Consider the following 22,753-nt stretch of genomic DNA (forward strand, 5'->3'; position numbering starts at 1 on the left):
CCTCAAACTCCTGGGCTCAAGTAATCCTGCCTCAGCCTCCTGATTAACTGGGACTACAAGCACGTGCCACAATGCCTGGCTAATTTTCCTGTTTTTTGTAGAGATGGGGGTCTCACTATGTTGCTCAGTCTGATCTCAAAGTCCTGGCCTCAGGCGATCCTACTGCCTCACTCTCCAAAAGTGCTAGGATTATGGACATGAGCCACTGCACCCAGACCACTCTTTTCTTTTTTAATGCAAGTCCTTGCATGGCAACCCAAATTTATTGAACTACTGATGCTAAGTTATACAAAATTGGACCACTTTAATTAAGGTTTTTAGTTTACATTTGGTGAATTCAAAGTAGTTGTAATATTAGATTGGTCAATTTAAATACTGTGGCTCCTTGTTGGACAGACACACAATCTTTACATCCAAATGTTAATGCACACAAAGCAACAAGGCATTGTGAAATATAACAGCAATAGTTACTGCATATTAGGCCTTGTGACCAATTACATAATTAAAATTACTTCCCACATTCACATCCACAGTAATCATCCACCATTTAACATCTTAGCCAAAACATCATGCATGTAAAACAATAACTACCAAGGCAAAAATACTATACCTGTATGTTTGGTATTGCAAATACACTTATGCATGAGCAAGCAAGGGATTCACAGTGAGAATCTATAGCTGCAGGGGCCTGAAATGACTTACAGACATTGTCAAATCATTAAAAATTTATTTGAAAGTACTCATTTCTTGTTGCAGACCCCCACTGTACTCACAACTATTAACATTGTTCCCTAGGTAAACAAAAAAGGAAATGTATAATAAGAGATTTGAAAATTCTGGACATTTCCTTCCTAACAGAGATTAAAGGCAACTTTCCTAATCTTAAGACATTATACTGAAAGGAGTGTCATTTTTAAAACAAGATCATTCTCTTCATAGGTTTTTTAAAATGTTGAAAAACTAGCTGTGTTGAAGTGCTTGTTTCATATAATCCAATGATAATAACCTTGACTTTCTTTTTTAAAAATTACAATAAGCTACGAGTATCAAAGAAGAGAAGTTATCTGGAGTAGTCTGTATGGAAGGTCTTTGGTCTTTTATTATGCTAAAATAATGGTGCTTTTAGGATTTACATTATTGTACTCTCCAATAAGTATGGGGCATGTTAAAATATACACCATTTTTATACATGTATAACATTGGTGGATGAAGAATATCTCTTAGCAGTAATATTGGATGTAGCCTCTGGTTTTACCAGCTGCATACTCTAGGACCATTATATGAAGAAAAATCTCTCTTGTACTGGAAAATGATTAGAATGTCCAAACTAATACAGTAGCTTGCTTTCATCTCCCTCTTAAAGGATACCACCACAGGAAAGTCCTTTTAAGATGTTGATAGGTTTAACAAAGTTTGGTACTGTTGAATTAGGCAATAATTCTTCAGACCTCACTCAGAGATACAATATATTCAGCATATTAAAGCAGCTAACATGATTTTTTGCCCTGGAGTTTTTCTGTTAATTTGTGGTACTAGGTCATAAAAGATCTCATTAACATTTATTTTTGATTGTGCAGAAGATTCTAAAAACACACAGTTCATTGTCTTGCTGGATTTTTATGTTGTTCCTTTCCTACAACTCTTTCATATTCCAAGCCACACTGATTACTGACTAGAATCATTGGAACATCATCAGTGTCTTTTACTCAAAGAATCTGTTCTTTCAAATCTTGTAAATCATTAAATGTGGACTGTGCTGTGATTTTTTATGTGCAAATCTCTCATTGCTGTAAATTGTTCCATTCCTGCAGTATCCAAGATGTCCACCATATACACTGATGTGCATCTACTTCTGCTTTCATGAGAATCTTCTATCATAAGGTCATAAAATTCCTTGAACAAATCATGTATTCAGGGCAGACTTTCCAGAACTTCCTAAGCCAAGAACGACTAGCTTATACTCAAGCATGATGCACACTTGTTAAAACCTAATACCTGGCCGGGCGCGGTGGCTCACGCCTGTAATCCTAGCACTCTGGGAGGCCGAGGCGGGCGGATTGCTCGAGGTCAGAAGTTCAAAACCAGCCTGAGCAAGACCCCGTCTCTACCAAAATATAGAAAGAAATTAATTGACTAACTAAAAATATATATACAAAAAAAATTAGCTGGGCATGGTGGCGCATGCCTGTAGTCCCAGCTACTCGGGAGGCTGAGGCAGTAGGATCGCTGAGCCCAGGAGATTGAGGTTGCTGTGAGCCAGGCTGACGCCACGGCACTCACTCTAGCCTGGGCAAGAAAGTGAGACTCTATCTCAAAAAAAAAAAAAAAAAAAACTAATACCTCTCGAGCGCTGGGTCCCAGCAGCCAGTGTCGCCCCATTCTCCCTCTGGGTCACTGCTCCAGCACCACAGCGGTCCTGCCACCACTGCCGCCGCCTCCGCTGCTCAGGCTAGTTTACTGGACTGACGCTGGGCTTTCACCTCGTACTTTTATGTATGGAGACGGCTTCCTTCCTCTGATCTCATGAACCCACTTCTGCTGGCTTCAAATTTTTCTTCTGCAGCTCATCTTTCAGCCTTCATAGAATTGATGAGAGTTAGGGCCTTGCTCTGGAGAGAGACTGATGAGAGTTAGGGCCTTGCTCTGGCTTTGGCTTGAGGGAATGTTGTGGCTAGTTTGATCTTCTATGCAGACCACTAAAACTTTCCCCATGTCAGCCATAAGGCTATTTCGATTTCTTATCATTTGTGCATTCTTCAGAGTAGCACTTTTAATTTCCTTCATGAACTTTTCCTTTGCATTCACAACTTGGCTAACTGTTTGGTGCAAGAGGCCTAGCTTTCAGCCTCTTTCAGCTTTCAAAATTCCTTCCTCACTGAGCTTAATCATTTCTAGCTTTTGATTTGGAGTGAGAGACATATGACTCTTCCATTCACTTGAATGAACAGAGATCATTGTAAAGGGTATTAATTGACCTATTTTCAATATTGTATCTTAGGGACTAGGGAGGCCCAAGCAGAGGGAGAGAGATAGGAGAATGGCAGTGGGTGGAGCAGTCAGAACATACATACCATTTATCAGTTAAGTTCTCTGTTTTATATCAGAGTATTTCTTGACACTCCAAAACAATAAACAATAGGCCGTGTGTGGTGGCTCACCCCTGTAATCTTGGTACTCTGGGAGGCCAAGGCGGGTGGATTGCTCGAGGTCAGGAGTTCGAAATCAGCCTGAGCAAGAGCAAGACCCCGTCTCTACTAGAAATAGAAAGAAATTCATTGGCCAACTAAAACATATAGAAAAAATTGGCCGGGCATGGTGGCGTATGCCTGTAGTCTCAGCTATTTGGGAGGCTGAGGCAACAGGATTGCTTGAGCCCAGGAGTTTGAGGTTGCTGTGAGCTAGGGTGACGCCACGGCACTCACTCTAGCCTGGGCAACAAAGCGTTACTCTGTCTCAAAAATAAATTAAAAAAATAAAACAAAACAATAACAATAGTTACTTCAAAGATCAGTGATCACAGATCACCAGAACAGCTATAATAATAAAGTTGGAATATTACAAGGATTACCAAGTGTGAGACAGACACCAGGTGAGTACATTGTGTAGGAAAAATAGTACTGATGGACTTGCTTGACACAGGGTTGTCTCACACCTTCGGTTTGTAAGAAACACAATCTGCAAAGCGCAACACAGCAAAGAGAATGTATACTCCTTTCCATCCAACTCCAAAGACCATTCTGTTACATTGCCTTCTTAAATATAATAATAGTTACCGTTTATTAAAATCCTAACTATTAAGTTTATTGAGTAAACCAGTGGAATCTTCGCAATAGTTGTGCAAGTAACTGAGACCGGTGACTTGCTTGAGAAAGGCAGAGGCTCTTCCTCCAGACAAACTTTTTTGGGAAAGGACCAGATCGTGAATATTTTAGGCTTTGCAGGCCATAACGTTTCTGTTGCAACTACTCAGCTCTGCACTTATAGCACTGGGCAGCCGTGCACAATACTTGAATGAGTGTGGCTGTATCCCATTGTAATTTTATGTAGAAAAATGGGTGGCTGACTGGATTTGGCCTGTGGGCCATAGTTTGTTGACCTTTGCCTTAGACCAGTGTTTCCCAAGCTTTATTTTACGTGCAGATCATCTGGAGATCTTGTTAAAATGCAGAATCTGACTTAGTGGACCTGGAGTGGGGCTTAAGATTCAGCAATTCTAACAAGTTTCCAAATGATATCAATGCTTCTAATTTCTGGACCACACTTTGAATAGCAATGCTCTAAACCAGCGGGTGGGGAACCTATGGTTAAGGCCACGTGTGGCCTTCTTTGCCCTGAAGTACGGCCTTTTGATTGAATCCAAATTTTACAGAACAAATCCTTTTATTTTTATTAATGCATCTTTGTTCTTTTATATTTTTATTCTGTTTTTAAAATGAAACATCCTTCTGAGTTGGCTGTGGTAAGCAAAAAAAAATAAATAAATAAATAAAAAAAATAAAATGAAACAATTTGAAATGCCAAAGAATAAATTTCAACAAAATAATCCTCCCAGATTGATTGGCACAATTAGAACATCAGTAAGTCATAGGGGCTAACTTCACAGCTACTATGCTCATGACTTAGCTCTAACATCCTCTGCCTGACTGGCGCTACTACCACGCCAGACTGGTTGGTGAGAGTTTATGGGGGTTGCGCATACCAGTCTGTTACCAGCTTTTGACAAAGTGCACTGTGTTTCTGTTTGAAGTGGAATTTGTGAATAGTTGCACAGCTTGACAGTATTTTTTAATTCTGTCTGCATAAGAGCCCATCGTGTGAAAGAAGACCAAGAGAACACTGAAGGAAGAAAACAGATTTTTAATGAGGATTGGGAATTGCAATATTATCTTGTTTCTGCTAAAGATAAGATGATTTGCTTGCTTTGTGATACTGCAATATCAACATTAAAGAAATTCAGTGCTCATTAGTATTATAACACTCGTAAGGACCACAAATATTTTAAATTAGAGAGGCACAAAAGGTTGTATTACAGAAATTAAAACATGAAAAGCAAAAGCAAACATAATTCATTCAAGCAGCAATAAGACCTGGAAATAATGCCACTGCAGCAACTAATAAAGTAGCTTATATACTCGGGAAAAAAGGGAAGCCATTCAGTGATGTAGAAATTGTGAAAGAATGCATCGTTAAAATTGTAGGTTGTTTAGACCCCAATAACATTTCAAAGTACAAACAACTGCCTCTTTCAAGGAGAACCATAACTGATCGGCAGCACGAATTAGCCTTCAACTTAACAGAACCACTTCATGCAATACTTCAAAAGGAAAATATATATATTACTTAATTGCTTTGGATGAATCAACTGATACTCCTGACTCAGTGCAGGTTTTATATTAATACTTCATTGGGCTGGGCGCGGTGGCTCACACCTGTAATCCTAGCACTCTGGGAGGCTGAGGTGGGCAGATTGCTCGAGGTCAAGAGTTCAAAACCAGCCTGAGCAAGAGCGAGACCCCGTCTCTACTATAAATAGAAAGAAAAATTAGTTGGCCAACTAATATATATAGAAAAAATTATCCAGGCATGGTGGCGCATGCCTGTAGTCCCAGCTACTTGGGAGGCTGAGGCAGGAGGATCGCTTGAGCCCAGGAGTTTGAGGTTGCTGTGAGCTAGGAGGCCACAGCACTCACTCTAGCCTGGACAACAAAGTGAGACTCTGTCTCAAAAAAAAAAAAAAAAAATACTTCATTTGGGTCATACTGGAAGATTTTCTTTGCTATAAAAAGTTACTCGCTTGGGCACTCTTATGAACAGACCATGGGGAATAGATATCTTCAACAACTTTCAAGATAAATGTGAAGTTGGACTGAATTTGGTAAATTCAGTGAGTGTATGTACAGATGGTGCACCTTCTATGACAGGAAAATATGAAGGGTTTATTGCACAGATTTAAAAAAGTATTAACAGAGCCAGATGCTCTCATTTCTTTTCACTGTATCTTGCATCAGCAAAATCTCTGTGCTAAAGCTACTGTTTTAAGTGACACTTTACAACAACTTAACTATATTTGTGCAAATGCAATGTGGCATTGTTGTAACATACTAAAGTTAAATGATAGGTATTCAGTGTGGATTTGCCATATCATTCCAAAGTGTGTTGGCTATTGCAGGGACAGGTGTTACTCAAAATTTTATCTCTTTGAGAACAGATAGTTAAATTGTATGAAGAATAGAATCAGCAATGTGATTTATAGAAAGATTTCTGTAGGAGTGCAGCATTTCTTTGTGATATCATGTCAAATCAAAACAACTTGACCATTTCTTTGCAAGGTAAAACTAAGTCTATATATGATAGGTATATGGCCCAAAATCCAAGCTTTTTTCAAAATGCTATCTTTTTTCAAAACACTTCTTCTTCAAAAGGAAATTTTAGATGAACGTTTTCCCCTGTTAGCAAATGTCATTGATGTGCAGGATGTATATGTGAGTCATCTGAAGAATACACAGCTGTTATAGACCTATTAATTGGAGAGTACAAAGAAAGGTTCACTGCCTTTAAGAATCATGACCTCACACTCAAGTCAGCATTTCAGCCTCGCCCAGTTGATATCACCAAGGCACCTCAAGAACTACAGATGGAATTGATTGCGCTCTCAGTAGATGACATTTTAAAGTCATTGTTTGATGCTAAGGAAGATCCGATTGAAATATGGAAAAATACGGTACAATACCCATATCTTTGGCAACATGCCTGAAAAATGCTTTCATGCTTTTCAACCACTTATTGCTGTGAATCTACATTCTCCTTCCCAACCCAAATTTGTGACCCTTAAAGTCACGAATGATTGATATCCATCTAGAGGATCAACTGAAACTGCAGACCTCTGTGCTGCAGCCAAATACTCAAATGTTTTCCAACAAAAAGCAGATATAGTCTATGGCCATACTTCCCTGAATGTGCCTGGTCTTGTCTGATCTCAGAAACTAAGCAAGGTTGGGCCTGGTTAGTACTTGGATAGGAGACTGCCTGGGAATGCCTGTAAGGCTTAAAAAGAAAAAAAAAGAAGACACAACAAAGTCATGAAGAGGTTAGTTAACTTTAAAATTAACAAATAGTTTTCATTTTTTGAAATTATTAAGTACATAGTAGTTAGATTTTTAGAGAATAATGTACATAATTTAAGTATATCTAATTGAAGTTTCTTGAATGCAGCCTTATTTGATTACAGCTAAATGAATGCAGCCTTCCAACATGAAAAGTTTCCCTGCCTGCTCTAGACCTTTACTGTCCAATAGAGTAGCTCCCAGCTACATGTGGCTATTGAACACTTGTGGCTAGTCCAAATTGAGATGTGATGCAAAAACACAAACTGGATATCAGATCTCAGACTTGGTACCCTAAAGTACGAATGAAAAATATCTACATTTTGAAGTACTGATTACATGTTAAAATGGCAATTAAATAATTTCACCTGTTTTTATTTTTCTAATACGGCTACTAGAAAATTTAAAATCATGTACATGGCTCACATTGTGGTTTGCATTATATTTCTACTGAACAGTGTTGCTCGACCATATCCATATTTAAAAGGTGAGCTACAAGCAAGACTTACTGGCAAGTAAAATGAAGGGAGAAACTACCTCAAGAAATCGAGAACATTGGCTTGACATTTGGAAGTGCTCTGGAATTTAACCAGAGTTTTAGTACAAATAGAGCTTAGATATACAGATCTTCCATATGATATGGGTTTATTTGTTACTTAGAACTAAGCAAAGTACTACCTCTGTAAAGGTGTTCTGTTACTCAGGATCATATCAAAAGCTCTGATTTCTGAAATTTATAAAATGAAAAAGGCAAATGCAGTGTAGATTGTTTTTCTTTATAAGAGTAAAGTTGAATTTTAAAGTGTCATAGAGTGGACAGTAGCACACCTTGCCAAATTCCAAGTGCAAATCAGCAGCCATCTATACTTGTTGAACTTGGCATGTATTGTTAGTCACTCCTGAGTCTAATTTGAACACCACCCCCAACACACACATACACACCCGCCACCACTCCATTGTTGCCTGGGGTGCGATGCTATGTCAGAAAATGACATCTAGAATTACTCTTCAAACATCCCCCCATTCCAATCACTTTGGAAGGCAAATAGTCCTTCTGCAACTTCTGATTGCTTCTCTTTTATAAACACAGTATACTTTTAAAGCTAAGGTTTCAGTTTCTTAATCTTTTCTTTCAAGGATCTCATTTTTCTCTGCTGGTGATTCTTTTAAACAAATATTTCTTGTTTGGATCTGAGCAATTCATTCTAATCTTTCAAATGTAGTTTTGAAAGTCTGGGCTGTGTTTTAGTGATTGAGATGAAGGTCAAGATTGGAACTAACTGATGAGCACACATGTGCATAGAAGGAAGTGAAACTCAATGGAAATCAAACAGGGTGAGGGGGAAGGAGGGGATGGTCAAAAACCTACCTAAGGGGTACAATGAACACTATCTGGGTGATGGGCACACTGTTAACCCTGGCCCAAGCATTACAAAAGCTATCATGTAACCAAAAACATTTGTAACCCCATAACCCTTTGAAATTAAAAAAAAAGGAATTTATTATCAGCATAATATAGATAGGGTAATTTTTATGGGTGTTAACTTACATGTGAGAATAAGCTATTTTTTTTTTTTGAGACGGAGTCTCACTCTGTTGCCCAGGCTGGAGTGCCGTGGCGTCAGCCTACCTCACAGCAACCTCAAACTCCTGGGCTCAAGCAATCCTGCCTCAGCCTCTTGAGTAGCTGGGACTACAGGCATGTGTCACCATGCCCGGCTAATTTTTTCTATATATTTTTAGTTGGCTGATTAATTTCTTTCTATTTTTAGTAGAGACAGGATCTCACTCTTGCTCAGGCTGGTTTCAAACTCCTGACCTTAAGCAATCCGCCCACCTTGGCCTCCCAGAGTGCTAGGATTACAGGCGTGAGCCACCGGCTGAGAATAAGCTTTTTTTTGTTGTTGTTGTTGAGACAGAATCTCACTCTGTTGCCTGGGCTAGAGTGCCATGGTGTCAGCCTAGCTCACAGCAACCTCAAACTCCTGGGCTCAAGCAATCTTCCTGTCTCAGCCTCCCAAGTAGCTGGGACTACAGGCATAAGCCACCATGCCCGGCTAATTTTTTCTATATATTTTTAGTTGGCCAATTAATCTCTTTCTATTTTTAGTAGAGATGGGGTTTTGCTCTTGCTCAGGCTGGTCTGGTCTCAAACTCCTCCCGCCTCGGCCTCCCAGAGTGCTAGGATTACAGGTGTGAGACACCACGCCCAGCCAAGCTATTTTTTAAAATTAGAATTTCTTATTCCTGTCTTCTTAGAATTCACTTGCTGACTCATTATGAACTTTGAACAAATGATTCAATTCTACTAATCCTCATACCTCTTTAAAGCTATGCTGCAAGAATGAATAAATCAGTACTTCTCAAAAGCATGGCCTATGGACCCCTGCCCCAGTGTCTTCTGGGGTATTTGTTAAAATGAAAATTCTTGGACCTCACCCATATTTACTGAATCAGTATATTTTAGTTTTTTAGAATTACATAAGAATCTGCTATTAGGCCAATTTTTCTTTCCACATATTCATTTTTTTAAAACCCTGAGCCAATGATTTGTTTATTTGAAAAAGTATCTATTGAACATTTAACATGTACCAGGTGCTGGGGATTCAGCATGGAACAAGCCAAAAACCAGCATTTGCCTTTGAGGAGTTTACCTTCTAACAGGGCGAGATGGACCAAAAGAACAAAAAATCAACAAGTTCAGTTCACATAGCAGTAAGGCACTTTAAAGAAAATGGAACAGAGTAATTGGATATTGGGAGATGGGAAAAGTCAATTTAGATTTTTAATTAATTTATGAGGTTACACAGGCCTCTCTGAGGAAGTGACATTTAAGATGAGAAGGGTGATAAGTAGCTAACCATGGGCTGGGCACGGTGGCTCACGCCTGTAATCCTAGCACTCTGGGAGGCTGAGGCGGGAGGATCGCTCAAGGTCAGGAGTTCAAAACCAGCCTGAGCAAGAGGGAGACCCCGTCTCTACTATAAATAGAAAGAAATTAATTGGCTAATTAAAAATATATAGAAAAAATGAGCCAGGCATGGTGGCGCATGCCTATAGTCCCAGCTACTCAGGAGGCTAAGGCAGGAGGATCGCTTGAGCCCAGGAGTTTGAGGTTGCTGTGAGCTAGGCTAATGCCACAACACTCTACCCCGGGCAAAGAGTGAGACTTTGTCTCAAAAGAAGAAAAAAAAAATAGGAGCTAACCATGTAAACATCTGAGGGGAGAGGGTCTCCAATAGGGAAAGAACAGTGCAAAAGCCAGATGGGAAGTGCTTGGCACATTCATGGGACAGAAAGGAAGAAAAGCAGAGGGCCTGAGACTGGGCCTAGGGCCCACCACATGTAAGGTCATGCAGAGAGGAGCAGATGTTGGGTATGGAGGAAAAAACAGGAGAGGCCGGGCGCGGTGGCTCACGCCTGTAATCCTAGCACTCTGGGAGGCCGAGGCGGGCAGATTGCTCGAAGTCAGGAGTTTGAAACCAGCCTGAGCAAGAGCAAGACCCTGTCTCTACTATAAATAGGAAGAAATTAATTGGCCAACTAATATATATAGAAAAAATTAGCCGGGCATGGTGGTGCATGCCTGTAGTCCCAGCCACTCAGGAGGCTGAGGCAGCAGGATTGCTTGAGCCCGGAGTTTGAGGTTGCTATGAGCTAGGCTGATGCCACGGCACTCACTCTAGCCTGGGCAACAAAGCAAGACTCTATCTCAAAAAAACCACACAAAAAAACAGGAGAGTATTTAATATTAACTTAGAAATGAAAACGTTTCCATAAGAAGTGCATGGTGAGTTGTGTTGAATGTCTCTGAGAGGTCTGGTCAGATAAGAACAGATAATTGACTGGTAGATCTGGCAAGTCGGAGTTGGTGGCCCTGATTGGGTTGGCGGGAGAGGTGACTGTGAAAAGCCCAGCTAGAACAGGTTAAAGAATATGGGAGATGAGGAAGTGGAGACAGCAACTACAGAAAATTTTCAAGAAGTTTTACCATCTAAGGGAGTAAAAATTCCAAATTCTGGTGGTAACTAGGGTCTTGGGGCTAAAAGAGAGGTTTTTTTTTCATAATTTTTATTCAAACATATTCAAAAGTAGAATAGAACAAACCCCCATGTACCCATTATTCATTGTGGTTAGCTGAAATGGCCCCACAGAGATGTCCATGTCACAATCCACAGAACCTGTGAATACGTCTCATGGTATCAGGGACCTCGTGGTTGTGATTAAGTTGGGGATCTTGGGAAGGAGAGGTTATCCTGGTGATCCCAATGGGCCCAGGGTAATCCTTATGAGAGGGAGGCAAGGGGGTCAGAGGCCATAGCAGGGGACGTGACAGCAGAAGCAAGAAGTTGGAGTGACACTCTCAAGGGGCCAAGAGCCAGAGAATGCAGTGTCCTCTAGATCCTGAAAAAGGCAAGGAAACGTATTCTCCCCTGAAGTCTCTGGGCAGAGGAAATACCCAGGGAATGGGAAAGCCCAGCGAGTGTTCGAGAAAGAACAAGCCATTAGCTTTCCCAGTCACAAAAGTGCTTGGGACTTTTGGCTTCTTGACAAGTCTTGCCAAATTCACTTGCAGATTTTTTTCTGGTTTTGGGATTCTCCCTACTGCCCTTTTAGCATTCAATTTAGCTTTGCTTTTCTGGGGTCCTGGAAGTAAACAGGGATAATACCCAGTCAAAATGAATAGACTAGCCTACTAGAAGGCCTTGCTCTGTGTCTAGTACTTCCACTGTAGTTCTTTTTGCAGCTTTGGTCTGGGAATAACATGAAGTCCTAGCTTTGGAATAGGTTTGTAAGAAAATATTCTGGCAACATTTAGTGCTAAAGGACTCCTGACAAGTAAAAAGCAATGGGGAGAGACAGAGCAGAACCATGCCTCAAAAAAAAAAAGTAAATATGGCAAAAGATGCATTTTAAACATGGCCAGAAAAGCTGAGCCATTGCTTTTTATTTTTTTTTTATTTTTATTTTTTTTAGAATTCTGTTCTAGTCAAAACAGAATTCTAAAAAAAAATAAATAAATAAAAAGCAATGGCTCAGCTTTTCTGGCCATGTTTAAAATGCATCTTTTGCCATATTTACTTTTTTTTTTTTTGAGGCATGGTTCTGCTCTGTCACCCAGGCTGGAGTGCAGTGGCATAATCATAGCTCACTGCAATCTCAACCACTTGGGTTCAAGTAATCCTTCTGCCTCAGCCTTCTGAGTAACTGGGAGTACAGGTGCATGTGACCATGCCCAGCTTATTTGATTATTTTTTAATTTTTTTGTAGAGATGGGGTCTCACTGTGGTGTCCAGGCTGGTCTTGAACTCCTGGTCTCAAGTGATCCTCCTGCCTCAGCCTCCCAAAGTGCTGGGATTGCGGGCATGAGCCACCACACTTGGCTGCCACCTTTTCTTTTTTAAAGAGTTATCCTAAACCCTAAGCAAGCAGTTCTTAATACACCAGGTGTGGAGCCCTGGCCATACCTGTACACTCTCCACTTGAGAAGGGAAATTACATTTTGGACTTCCTAGGTCAGCCCGACCAGGGGCATTTTGACATCTTAACTGTTACGGTCTTGGTCTGAGTTTCCGTAGCAGTCCCCTCTGTGCCTGCTTCAGCTCCCTGCTCCTGGCCGCTTTCTCTCTCCCTATCAACTCTCAAAGATGGTTCTTTGGGCCCAAAGGATCTGATCTAGACTGGGAATCGGAAAATCCAGGCTTCAGACTTTACTATCAGGGATCATTTCCATAGTTTGTCACTAGAGAAGTTTCTCTGAACGTGTACAGCACTGGAAACCACGAGGAGGTGCAGGTTCTCTCCTGAGCGAGAAGCCGGGTCTTGGTGTTGCTTTGCTGCTACTGCCATTTGCCATTGATGATCGCTCTTCTCGCCATTCTTAGGGAAGGAAGTAAGAGGGAGAGGAAAAAAAAAGAAAACCCAGGCTCATCCAGGTTGCGCCACTTACCAACAAATCTCTTCCCCTCTCTGGTCTTGATTTCCTCATCTGTAAGAAAGAAGGCAGTAACAAACATGCTTAAAACTATAAAACTCTTAGAAGAAAACACAGTCATAAATCTGCATGACATTGGGTTAGACAAAGCCTTCTTCAATATAACACCCAAAGCACAATTGACCAAAAACCAAAAAAAAAGATAAATTAGATTTCATCAAAACTAAAATCTTGGCCTGGAGTGGTGGCTCTCGCCTGTAATCCTGGCACTCTGGGAGGCCGAGGCAGGCGGATCACTCGAGGTCAGGAGTTCGAAACCAGCCTGAGCAAGAGCAAGAGACCATCTCTACTATAAAGAGAAAGAAATTGATTGGCCAACTAACATATAGAGAAAAAATTAGCCGGGCATGGTGGCACATGCCTGTAGTCCCAGCTACTCGGGAGGCTAAGGCAGTAGGATTGCTTGAGCCCAGGAGTTTGAGGTTGCTGTGAGCTAGGCTGACGCCACGGCACTCACTCTAGCCTGAGCAACAAAGTGAGACTCTGTCTCAAAAAAAACCCCAAAAAACAAAAAACTAAAATATTTTATGCCTCAAGGGACACCGTCAAGAAAGTGAAAGGACAAACCACAAAATGAGAGAAAATATTGCAAATTGCATATCTAATAAGGGTCTAGCATCCAGAATATGTAAAGAACTCATACAACTCAACAATAAAAGACAAATAACTCAAAAATGAACAAAGAACCTGAGTAGACATTTCTCCATAGAAGATAAACAAATGACCAACAAACACATGAAAAGAAACTCAGCATCACTAGATATCAGGGAAATACAAATCAAAACCACAATAAGATGCCACTTCACACTCATGAGGATGGATATAATAAAAAAGACAGGTAATAGCAAGTGTTGGTGAAGATGAAGGGAAATTGGAACCCTCATGCACTGCTGGTGGAAATGTAAAACAGCCGTCACTGTGGAAAGCAGTGTGGCAGTTCCTTGGTTAAACATAGCTACCCTATGAGTAGTCCCATTCCTAGATAAATTAAAATGTAGGTCCACACAAAAACATGTACACAGATGTTCATTCATAATAGCCCCAAAGTAGAAACCCAAATGTCCAAGAACTGATGAATAAACAAAATGTGGCACATCCATACAATGGAATATTATTCAGCAATGAAAAGGAATTAAGTACTGATATTTCATGTATCATGGATACATGCTGCAACATGGATGAACCTTGAAAATGTTGTGTATGTGACAGAAGCCAGTCACAAAAGACCTCATATTGTATGATTCCATTGAAATGTCCTGAATAGGTGTATGTATAGAGGAAAAAGTAGTTGCCTAGGGATGGAGAGTTGGAGAGTGACTGACTACCAATGGGTACAGAGTTTCTTTTTGGGATGATAAAAATGTGGGTTTTTGGGGGGGGCTTTTTGGTGCTTTTTTGTCATCGTTTTTTAAGAGATAGGGTCTAGCTCTGTCACCCAGGCTGGAGAGCTGTGGCAGGATCATAGCTCACTGCAGCCCCGATCTCCTGGTCTCAGTGGTCCTCCCGCCTCAGCCTTCAAAGTAGCTGGAACTACAGGCACGTGTCACCACACTCAGGTGGAAATGTTTTAAAATTGATTATGATGATGGTTTCCCAACCCTCTGAATATATTTTAAAACATTGGGCAGGGCGTTGTGGCTCATACCTGTAATCCTAGCACTCTGGGAGGCTGAGATGGGAGAATTGCTTGAGCTCAGAAGTTTGAGACGAGGCTGAGCAAGAGCGAGACCCCGTCTCTACTAAAAATAGAAAAATTGGCCAGGTGTGGGGGCACATGCCTGTAGTCCCAGTTACTTGGGAGGCTGAGGCAGCAGGACAGCTTGAGCCCAGGAGTTTGAGGCTTCAGTGAGTTATGATGATGCCACTGCACTCTAGCACTCTACCCAGGGGCACAAGTGAGACTCTGTCTCAAAAAAGAAAAAAAAAAAGGAAATTGAACCCCCATCTTCATTCTCCCCTTTTCATATTGAAAAAAATTTTTTATTTTTTTTCTGCAGCTGCTAATTAACCGAGAGAAAAAATTTTTAATAAAAAAATTGACTTGTAAATTTTATATATTTGTGTATTATTTATTTATTTAAAATAAATAAAGAATGGCGAGAAGAGCGATCATCAATGGCAAATGGCAGTAGCAGCAAAGCAACACCAAGACCTGGCTTCTCGCTCTCGCTCTCGTCTTTACAAAGTCTCACTCTACTGCCTAGGCTGGAGTGCAGAGGTGTGATCATAGCTCACTGAAGCCTTGGACTCCTGTGCTTAAGGGATCCTCCTGCCTTGGCCACCCAAGTAGCTATGACTACAGGTGTATGCTACCACACCAGCTAATTTTTAAATTTTTTGTAGAGATAAGATCTTGCTATATTGCCCAGGCTAGTCTCAAACTCCTGGCCTCAAGCAATCCTCCCACCTTGGCCTCTCAAAGTTCTGGGATTACAGGAGTGAGCCACTACACCTGGTCTGAATTGTATAATACATTTTATTTCATTTTATTTTATTTTAAGACAGAGTCTCACTCTGTTGCCCATGCTAGAGTGCCATGGCATCAGCCTAGCTCACAGCAACATCAAACTCTTGGGCTCAAGAGATCCTTCTGCCTCAGCCTCCTGAATAGTTGGGATTACAGGCATGCGCCACCCTGCCTGGCTAAGTTTTTCTATATATTTTTAGTTGGCCAATTAATTTCTTTCTGTTTTTAGAAGAGATGGGGTCTTGCTCTTGCTCAGACTGGTTTCGAACTCCTGACCGTGAGTGATCCTCCCTCCGCCTCAGCCTCCCAGAGTGCTAGGATTACAGGCATGAGCCCCAGCCTGTATAATACATTTTAAACGGGTGAATTATTAGCCAGGCATAGTGGTGTGCCTGTAATCCCCAGCTACTGGGGAGGCTGAGGCAGGAGGATTGCTTGAACCCGGGAGCTGGAGGCTGGAGTGAGCTATGATCATGCCACTGCACTCCAGACCTGGCAACAGAGTGAGGCACTGTCTCTAAAATAAATAAGTAAATAAAAATTTTTAAAAAATAAATGGGTGAATTATATGGGTTGTAAATTATTCCTCCATAAAGCTGTTACATTAAAATAAAATTACTAGGCATTAGCAAGAAAATATAATCCATAATAAGGAGAAAAATCAGTCTATCTAATCAACCCAGAACTGATACAGATATTAGAGTCCACAGAGAGAGACATTAAAAGTTATAATTGTGTTTTATATGTTGAAAGAGTTAAGTAGAGACATGGAGGATTTAAAAAGACCCAAATCACACTCCTTGGGATGAAAACAACACTGTCTAACGTGAAAAATGCACTGGCGGAATTAATGGCAGATTAAATATTGCGTAATAAAAAATCAGTGAATTTGAAGACATAGCAATAGAAACTATCCAAAGCAAGACACAGAGAGGAAAAAGAATTTTTTAAAACACAAGCAGAGTATCAGTGAACTGTAGGACAGCTTCGAGCAGCCTAGCATGTGTATAACTGGAGATTCTGAAGGAGAGGAGAGAAAAGAGGGGGACAGAAAAAATATTTAAAGGATTGGGGTCAAAAAATTTTCAGGTTTGTGGGCACAGTTGCTCACATCTGTAATCCTAGCTCTTTGGGAGGCTGAGGCAGGAGGATCACTTGAGGCCAGGAGTTTAAGACCAGCCTGTGTAACATAGCAACACCCCGTCTCTACAAAAAGTGGAAAAACTAGCCGAGCATGGTTACACATCTTGTAGTCCCAGCTACTTGGGAGGCTGAGGCAGGAGAATCACTTGAGCCCAGGAGTTTAAGGTTGCTGTGAGTGATGATAATGCCAGGGCACTCTAGCCTGGGCGACAGAGCAAGACCTTGTCATAAAAAAAAAAAAATTTTTTTTTGAAGATTTAATGAAAACAAATCCAAGAAGCCCAATGAACTCTAACCACAAGAAACATGAAAAACAAACAAACAAATAAAAAAACCCAACCAAGTTATACATCACAATCAAATTGTTCAAAAGCAATGATAAAGAAAATCTTAGAAGCAGCCAGAGAAAAACCTTACATATGGAGGAACAAAGATAAAAATGATAGTAGATTTCTCAGCAGACACCATGCAAACAGTGAGAAACCTCTTTCAAATACTGAACAAATTTACTACTAGCAGACCTACATCACAAGAAATGTTCAAGGAAGTCTTTCAGGCAGAAGAAAAATGGTACCAGATGGAAATATGGATCTATATGCAAAACAATAAGGAGCACTGGAAACAACTGCATGGTTAAATATATCATATCTGTTTCTTACTATTTAAATCTCTTTAAAGATATTTGGCTGTTTAAACAAGAATAACAGCAATGTCTTATAAAATGTATGACAAATGCACAGAGGTTGGGTAGGGAGAAATGGAAGTCTACTATTAGGTTTTTATACTATATGTGAGATGGTATAATATCACATGAAGGAAGATTATGATAAATTAAAGATTTATATTATAAACCCTAAAGGAGCCACTAAAATAAAACAGTTTTTGTTTATAAGGGGATAAACAAAGGAGATAAAATGAAATCATAAAAAGTATTTCATTAATCGGAAAGAAATCAGAAAAAGAAAGGAAAAAGGGAACAAAGAACAGATGGCAGCAACTAGCAAGATAATTTAAACCATGTCAATAATCACATTAAGTGTGATGTAAGTGGCCTAAATATCCCAATTAAAAAGCAGAGGAAATTGTGAGGTTAAATGAAAAAGCAATACCCAATAATATTCAGACTAAAAGAAACACGGTTTAAATATAAAGACATAAAAGGCTAAAAGCAAAAGGATGGAAAAATATGTGACGCTGACACTTATGAAGAAAAACCTGGTGTGGCTAAATTAATACCGGACAAGTAGATTTCAGAGCAAAGTGTATGGCAGCGGTCCCCCTTTAGCCGCAGTTTGACTTTCCAAGGTCTCAGTTACCCATGGTCAAGTGTGGTCTGAAAGTACTACATCACTACTCTTCCGCTTTGGGGCCATTAGTGAGTCAAATAAGGGTCACTTGAACACGAGCACTGCAGTGCAATCGCCGTCAATGTGACGGCCAAGACGCCTACTCAGTGACTAACAGCGATCCAGGCCAGATGAACTGGGATAGCCCAAGATCTTGTCATGCTACTCAGAATTTAAAACCTATGAATTGTTTATTGCTGGAATTTTCCGTTTACTTCACAATGCCTACATTAATCACTTCACTTCAAATGATCATATAGGCACTTTATCATCTCACATTATCACAAGAAGAAGGATGAGTATGTTTTGAGAGATCACATTCACATAACTTTTATTATAGTATACTGTTATAATTGTCCTATTTTGGTTTTAGTTTTTCATCTCTTACTGTGCCTAATTTATAAATTAAATTTTATCATAGGTTTGTATGTATGTATAGGGAAAAATACAACATATACAGGATTCAGTGGGATCCCTGGTTTTAGGCATTCACTGGGGGTCTTGGAACATAACCCCCATGGATAAGGAGGGACTGTCATACTAGGGATACAGAAGATTCATGTGTAACAATAAATAGGTCAATTAATCAAGATAATATAATAATCCTAAATGATTATGCACTTAATAACAGAGCTCCAAAATGCATGAGCAAGATCCGATAGACCTGCAACGAAAAGTAGACCAATTCGTAATTCTACTTGGAGATTTCAATACCCCTCTCTCAATAATTGATAGAACAAGGAGACAGAAAATCAGCAAGGATACAGTAGACTTGGACAGCACTGTCAACTAGCTTGAGCAGATTTATAGAATCCCACAGTTGTGGAACACACATTCTTCTCAAACTTCCAGCCTCACATGATCCTCCTGCCTTAGCCTCCCAAAGTCACCATCAAAGTATAACGGAGAAAATGGCCTGAAAAAGGGTAGAAATGTTTTCTGTCTCTTCAAAACCCCCTCACCCTTTTTGAGAACTAAAACCTACATCCCTGTCTCAGGCTAGTGGTCAGGAGCGGCAGGAGAATGTCCTTTGTTCTTTGTGCCACAGGAGATGGCTCAAGGGAATTGTCCAGGTGGAAGTCACAAGATTGTCTTAGCCAAAGGTGGGACTATGGGATTAATCAGAACCTTTAAAAGCTCTATACTTCTGCTCAGAAACAGGACATTAGTACTTCGAGATGGGAGTCTGCCACCCTCCTTGTTTGCAAGTAAATTATTATAATAAACTTCTCTTTCCTTCTCCTCAGACCACTTGTCTTCATTCTTCTGATGTGACCTCAGGGACAATTGCTGAACTTTCAGTAACAAAAGCTCACTGAAGAAGAAATAGTCTAAATAATTGTATATCTATTAAAGAAGTTGAATTTGAGTTAAAAAACCTTCCCACAAAGAAGATTACAAATCAGATGACTCCACTAGTGAATTTAATCAAACATTCAAGGAAGAAATACCAATTCTACATAAACTATTCCAGAAAACTGAAGAAATAGGAACACCTGCCAACCCATTCTATGAGGTCAGCATTACCATGATACCAAAACCTGATGAAGACATTACAAGAAAAGAAAAATGCAAACTCATATCCTCACGAACATAGCTGTAAAAATTCTTAACAAAGTTTTAGCAAATTTAATACATCAATATATAGAAATAGAATATGTTATGATCAAATGGGGTTTATCCCAGGAAAGCAAGATTATTTTAACATTCAAAAATCAATTCATGTAATACACCACATTAACAAACATAAATCATCCTAATAGAGACAAAATCTGTCAAATTTTGACAAAATTTGATATCCAATCCTGATTTAAAATTTTAGCAATCTAGGAATAGAAGGAAACTTCCTTAATAATGGCCATCTATCTTCCTTCCTGATGAAGTGTATCTACAAAAACCCTACAGCTAACATCATTCTTAGTGGTGAAAGACTGAATGCTTTCTCCTCAAGATCAGTGGTGAGAGGATGTCTGCTCTTACCACTTTTACTCAACATCATACATGGCCAGTGCAATGAGAAAGGAGAAAGAAATAAAAGGTGTTCAGAATGGAAGGAAAGAAATAAAAGGTGTTCAGTTTGGAAGGAAAGAAATAAAACTCTTTATTTACAGATGACATGATTATATAAAAAGTCTGATTGAATCTACAAAAAAATTAGAATTAATAAGTGAGTTTAGAAAAGTTGTAGGATACTTGATCAATATACAAAAATTGCATTTCTATAAACTACCAATTAAAAGTTAGAAATTCAAATTTAAAAAACAATACCACTTACAATAAAAAATATGAAATATTTAGGGATGAATCTGACAAAGGATGTGAAAACTGGTACACTGAAAACTATGAGACATTGTTGAGAAAAATTAAAGGAAAAGAAAATAAAGGGAGAGAGAATGTGATCATGTGATCAGAAGACTCAACATTAAGATGTCAGTTCTCCCCAAATTGATCTATAGTTTTGATGCAATCCCAATCAAAATCCCAGGAGAACTTTTCTGTAGAAATCAAGCTGATTCCAAAATTTATATGGAAATGCAAAGGACTTAAAACATCCAAAATAACTTCAAAAAAGAACAAAGTAGGAGGACAAACACTACCTGACTTCAAAACTTGCTTTAAGGCTACAGAAATCAAGACAGTGTGGTATTGGCACAAAGATAGACAAATAGATCAATGGAACAAATAGACCAATATATATATGGGTGACTGATTTTTGGCAAAGGCGCAAAGGCAATTCATTAGAGAAACAATTGCCTTTTCAACATATGGGGCTGGGACAATTGGATTCCATATGCAAAAACATAAGTTGATCCAGTCCTTGTACCATATACAAAAATTAACTCAAAATGGATCATCGACCTAATTACAAAACCTAATGCTATAAACCTTCTAGAAGAACATATAGGATAAAATCCTTGTGATATTGGGTTAGGCAATGATTTCTTAAATATAATACCAAAACCATGATCCACAAAAGAAAAAAAATTTTTTTTGAGACAGAATCTCACTCTGTTGCTCAGACTAGAGTGCCATGGCATCAGCCTAGCTCACAGCAACCTCAAACTCCTGAGCTCAAATAATCCTTCTGCCTCAGCCTCCTGAGTAGTTGGGACTATAGGTATGTGCCACCATGCCCAGTTAATTTTTTCTATATACATTTTTAGTTGTCCAGCTAATTTTTATTTTTTTTTAGTAGAGACGGGGTCTCGATCTTGCTCAAGCTGGTCTCAAACTCCTGACCTCGAGCGATTCTCCCGCCTCAGCCTCCCAGAGTGCTAGGATTACAGGTGTGAGCCACCATGCCCGGACCAATAAAAAAAAAAAAAATTGATAAATTGGATTTCATCAAAATAAAAAACTCCTGCTCTTTGAAAGACATTGTTAAAAGAATGAAAAGATAAGCTACAGACTGGGAGAAATATTTGCAAATCATTTATCTGATAAAGTATATGTATTTGAAATATATAAAGAACTCTCAGCCTGGACAGTGTCTCATGCCTGTAATTCCAGCACTTTGGGAAGCTAAGGTGGGAGGATCACTTGAGGCCAGAAGTTTGAGACCAGGCTGGGCAACAACTGAGAACTTGTCTCTTAAAAAAAAAAAAAAAAGCTTACCATACCAAGTGTTGGTAAGGATTTAGAGCAACTGAAACACTCATCCTCTAATGGTGGGAATGTAAAATGATACAACCACTTTGGTAAACAGATGATGTTTTAAAAAAGTAAACACATATCTATCATATCCAGCCATTCTACTCCTAGGTAGATAAAGGAAAGCATATGTCTATAAAAAGACTTGAACCTAGTGGCTTTACCTGAAACAACCAAAACTGGGAATTACCCAAAGTCCATCAATAGGTGAATGAATAAGTGAAGAGTACATCTCTTCAGCCTAGAATGCATGAATTGTGGTATAACCATACAATGAAATATTACTCCACAACAAAAAGAATGAATACTGGACATGCTGCAACATGGATGAGTCTCTTAATAGTTATTTTGAGTGAAAGATGCTGACAAAAAATGGTATATACTGTAAACGACATTTATATAACATTCTAGAAAAGTGCACACTATTCGATACAGAAAATAAATCAGTGGTTGCCTGAGTGTTGGGGTGAGGGTCAAGGAAGGGTGGGGTATTACCAAGGGGCATGAGGAAACTTTGAGCATGATGGATATGTTCACTGTCTTAATTGTGATAGTTTATGAGTGATTCCGTGTGTCAAAATTTAGGAAAGTATGCACTTTAAATATGTGTAGCTTATTGTATGTCAATTATATCTCAATAAAGCTGTTTTTTATTAAAAACCTCATGGAATCATACATTTAAGATCTGTACATTTCATTGAATGTGATTATATATATTCAGGACTCAGGGAAGTTGCTTCTACTTTGAGTTGCTGGGCGGCCCTCAGAAGCCCAGTGCCAACCTCCAGGCAGTGCCACTTTGGGCTGGTCCCTTTCCTCTCCGGGAAGCAGTGTCCTGTTTTGTCAAAAGCCTGACTGGGCCCTGAGGTCCTTGCCAGCCCTAACGTATGTGGTTCTGTGAGTCTAAGGATGAAAAGAGAGTCCCCGGCAAACAGTGACGGCAGATGGTTAAATCAGACCAGATTTCTAGTCCAAACCCTGGGGCCCAGCCTAAGCCATTTTAAATTCCATTAATCTATCCCTGCATGTTTGCACAGCAAAAAACCTG

General features: G+C 39.6%; 1 long non-coding RNA gene and 2 pseudogenes across 1 annotated transcript in view; 1 reads left to right on the top strand and 2 right to left on the bottom strand.

Annotated features, from left to right (window-relative positions):
• The window catches only part of LOC142865260 (uncharacterized), a 28,571-nt gene that overhangs the window by 4,836 nt on the left and 982 nt on the right, over positions 1-22,753 (bottom strand). Inside the window, exon 2 of the long non-coding RNA XR_012915567.1 lies at positions 13,054-13,092. This is a non-coding gene — a long non-coding RNA (uncharacterized LOC142865260). The remainder of the gene's footprint in view (positions 1-13,053; positions 13,093-22,753) is intronic.
• On the bottom strand, positions 1,471-2,096 carry LOC142861118 (ras-related protein Rap-1b pseudogene; annotated as a pseudogene).
• LOC142869643 (uncharacterized) lies at positions 12,809-13,011 on the top strand (annotated as a pseudogene).

The sequence above is a fragment of the Microcebus murinus genome, chromosome 2, assembly GCF_040939455.1.
Source record: "Microcebus murinus isolate Inina chromosome 2, M.murinus_Inina_mat1.0, whole genome shotgun sequence".
In the NCBI taxonomy this organism is placed as follows: domain Eukaryota; kingdom Metazoa; phylum Chordata; class Mammalia; order Primates; family Cheirogaleidae; genus Microcebus; species Microcebus murinus.